Below are 4,209 nucleotides of genomic sequence, written 5' to 3'. Positions count from 1 at the left end.
AAGATGAAGATGAAGATGAAGATGAAGATGAAGATGAAGATGAAGATAAGGATAAAAATCATAACCCCTTAACTTTAACTCATCTTAACTTAAAAACTTACTCCACCTGAGCTCACCACACATTAATTCACCACACTTTAACTCCCCACACCTAAATTCACCACACCTCAACTCGCCACACCTTAACCCCCGCACCTAAATCCACCACACCTAAATCCACCACCCTTAATTCACCACACCTCAACTTTCTCACCACACCTTAACTCACCTCAACTCACCACACCAAAATTCACCACACCTTAATTCACCACACCTCAACTTTCTCACCATAACTTAACTCACCACACCTGAATCCACCATACCTAAATTCACCACACCGTAACTCCTACACCCAATTCCACCACACCGCAGCTCACCACACCCAATTTCACCACATGACATGATATCACTTGATGTGGCATCAAAGGCAACATCATTTGGGATAAAATGAACCAAAATAAATAAGATTTAGATAGAGGTGAATAAGGGATAAAAAGGAAATACAACTGAAGAGTGTGCGATGTTATATTGTGGTGTGTTATGCTTCATATGTTATGTTATTTATTCTTATGTTATGGTTATGTTATGTTATGCCAAGTACTAAGCTAAACTCCTCTCCACTTAACCCATTCCAACTAATGTTATTTTAGCTCATTCAACTTACATAAACTATCCTTAATTTTATCGGTTGAATTTCAACCGCTGGGCGAACACTAGTAATAATAATATTACTTTAAACTAAGTCAAAACAAAAACGTAATATTCATCAAACTATATCTCCAGGCGACTTGCGCCTCACGCCATACAGTTAACGAATGAAAAAGAGAGCATGTGAGATTACCCTCCCTCTGAGATTTATCCTGTTCTTTCTACTCACGCTAAATGCTTCAGGTTTTGTGTTAGATGGCTAAAATCTGTATGGATTTCTATAGTGTTAATCATCGGTACTATTCCAGAGAGTTAATATTAGAAGGAATTTAATGAGATCCCCATATAGATTCTAAATAATCCGAAAGATAGGAATTAAAGTATTTTTAATGAGAGACTGCATGAATGCTGCCACCTGAAGGTGCATAAATTTAACCACGCCACCACGACAGCACAACAGGCAGTTAATTTTTTGGTTAATAGTAAATTACTTTACTGCATTACAAACGGAGAACATATATGAATATGAATTATAAAGGATTAAGTCCAGTAACCTTTCATTTTCTAAGTAATTTCCATGGAAATAGGTGCAGTGTTAAAATCGAGTAAAAATCTGGGTTGTCATTTGGGTTTAAAGCTCATTTATATTGATTTATATTGACTCTGTCTTTGTACAGCTTAGTAAGATGATCGGTTCTACACAAATAAAATTTTATAAAGACCTTTCTTAAAGTGAACAACTTCTTCTTCTTTTTTGGATGCTTGCTCCAAGACAGAGGCCCGCTTGTAACCGCACCTACTGGTAAACAGACGCTGCAAACTTCAGTGAGCCTTTAAACCGAATATGTCGGAGTTAGCCACCTATTTGTCGACTTCAAAGCCGCTTTCGACAGAAGTAAAAGGAGTTGCCTATGCGCCGCTATGTCTGAATTTGGCATCGCCGCGAAACTGATACGACTGTGTAAAATGACGTTGAGCAATACCACCAGCTCCCTCGGAATTAGGAAAGACCTCTCCGAGCCATCTTCTACCAAACGGGGTTTCAAGCAGGGCGACTCCCTTTCGTGGTATTTTTTTTAAATATGATGTTAGAGAAGATATTAAAGGACGCAGATCTTAACCGGTCAAAAAAAAAAATGGTTTGTAAGTGCGTGTAATTGCTGCCGTATGCCGGTGGCATCGACATCTTCGGTAACAAGAGCCGCGAAGTCTGTTCTGCTTTTTCCGATTGGGTTTGGTAATCAACGAGTACAAGACGAAGTAACTCCTGTCATCGAACAAACAGTCAGCGTATTCACACAGAGCTTAACAACGACGTAGACATAGTGCAACGAATTAAAATACAGCGGCTTTGCTGGCATAGCCATGTCAATCGAATGGACACCGACTATCTAGCTTTGAAAGTATTCAACTCGGAACCCGCTGGTGGTAGCAGCGGAAGAGGAAGGCCCCCACTGCTGTGGAAAGACCAAGTAGAGAAAGACTTGGCTTCATGTGGCATGCCGCGAAAAAACGCTTTTGGTAGTACTCGGAGTTTCTTTCCCGCACGAAATCCGATACCTAATTTAAGCTCCTTTACAGCTGTGGTAGACGTCGTAAGCCCCACGTGTTTCTTGCTTTCTTCGTTCATCGCAGTTATACTAAATATGATAGCGGTTATGTCAGCCTTATTATTCCCTAGGATATTAACCAGCCGAGCAGAGGCTTCTCTGCCATTAAGGATCCACACATTCTAACTTCTCTTCTATAATTTTCATTCGACATTTTGTTTACGTGGCGGGTCCCAAACACATGGCCAAACCAGCACTCGGTTCAAATGTGGAGAGCCGCTTGCTCCAGGGCAGACACCGACTTGCAGTCGCATCTCATGCAGACCTCAGTGAACCTTCAAACCGAATGAGTCAGAGTGGGTCCACTAAAGCTCCCTATTTTCGTGGAACATCCAAATTGACTCGGAATTTAAAATATGGAGAGTTAAAAAAATAACGATAGTCGGATTTAAATTGAATTTGATTGAAATTCACTCGCAAGTGAACTACAGAACTGTATATCGTCACCTGAAATGCAAAATAACGTAACAACATCGTCACTGAAATGGAAAAAGTCGTGACTATTTTTTTTTTTTTCAAAAAACAATGTGGGTAGTTTTAATTCGATGAAATTCATCATAGCAATCAAAAAGGGAATTTTGAATTTTTTATAAGTTGCGTTATTTTGCATTTCTTGTGACGATATACTTTTTTGCTTTACAACATCAATGTCAAATCATATTAAGGAATATATAAATTACCTCTATTTAATCGAAAAATTACGTGTAGTTTACGATTCATAATAAATGCTTGCCAAACACTAGGGTGTTCGATTAATTGCCTTTTTCTAAAACCGGTTTTCTAGTTATTCGAAGAGGGGCACTTTTAAAAAACCGGGTTCCCATTTTAAATTAAGAAAAACCCAAAGAAACCAGTTTTGTTTACATATATTTTTTTACTATAGTAACCTTTGCTGTAAGTCAAAAATCATTATTGAAATTACAATTTCCCCGCAAAAATAGATAAGTCTGTAATTTGCTAAATAATAATATTCAACAACTTTATTGCATTTGAGGCCGGTTTTGATTGAAAATGGTGTGGAGGAACAACAATAATTAACACATACAGTGGGGAGTAGTAATGCGTACATGATGGTTTTTGTTAAATATTAGCAAGATTTTTAAAGTCAAAGTTTTTTTGTTATTTTTTCATAAACACATGGTATTAATTTTTAATTTTATTTTTATGAAAAAATAACAAAAAATTGTAACTTAAAAAACCTTGCAAATATTTAACGAAAACACCATGTACTCTTTACTGCTCTCCACTGTAGGTAGCAGCTATAGCTACTATTTCGAAGGTCACTACATCTCCTCACCAGACTTCAATAAACAAGGCAAAATAAGTTATATTTTGGAACGACTTTCCGTCATCCCTTATATCCCGTTCCAAAATAGATACATCGTACACAAACCCGGTCGGAAGCAACAACAGTCAAAAACGAAATAAGTTCGAAGTAGTATTTTTGATTACAAGTACAAAATTAATGAAAAAATTCACACTAAATGTGGTTCACTGATCTTAACAAGATTAGATCGCTAAAACAACAATCCTTTGTCGGAAAAGACTCGATCATGTAGAACCGAATGTCGTGGCAAGGAGATTACATTCATCGCGTTTTGGAAAATACCTTCGGCAACTCTCACCCCTTGAATTCCACCAACGCAGGCGAAGAACTCGAGTTGCTTCGTCAGGCTCACTAATCACTTCTTTATAAGCCCACTCGCATCAACTCATCTAACAACCCTCTCCCTGTTGCCGAAACCCCATTGGTATGGCCTTTTCCTGAGCCTGTCATTAGAAAGTAGAAAACTTTCCAGCATTCAGATATAAAATTAATAAGAGTGTTCAAGTCAAATTTTTAATAAAATAAATACTCGATTGTAAAAATCCGGTCTACTCGCTATTCGGGAAGGCAAGATTAGAAAAAAAA

At 37.7% G+C, this 4,209-nt stretch overlaps 1 protein-coding gene across 1 annotated transcript in view; it reads right to left on the bottom strand.

Annotated features, from left to right (window-relative positions):
* Nucleotides 1-4,209, bottom strand: part of LOC118742855 (5-hydroxytryptamine receptor 2B) — a 47,146-nt gene that overhangs the window by 12,957 nt on the left and 29,980 nt on the right. The window lies entirely within an intron of this gene.

The sequence above is a fragment of the Rhagoletis pomonella genome, unplaced genomic scaffold (assembly GCF_013731165.1).
Source record: "Rhagoletis pomonella isolate Grant_MI unplaced genomic scaffold, Rhpom_1.0 Rhpom_scaffold_00007, whole genome shotgun sequence".
Classification (NCBI taxonomy): Eukaryota; Metazoa; Arthropoda; class Insecta; order Diptera; family Tephritidae; genus Rhagoletis; species Rhagoletis pomonella.
This window is presented reverse-complemented; position numbering and strand designations above follow the sequence as displayed.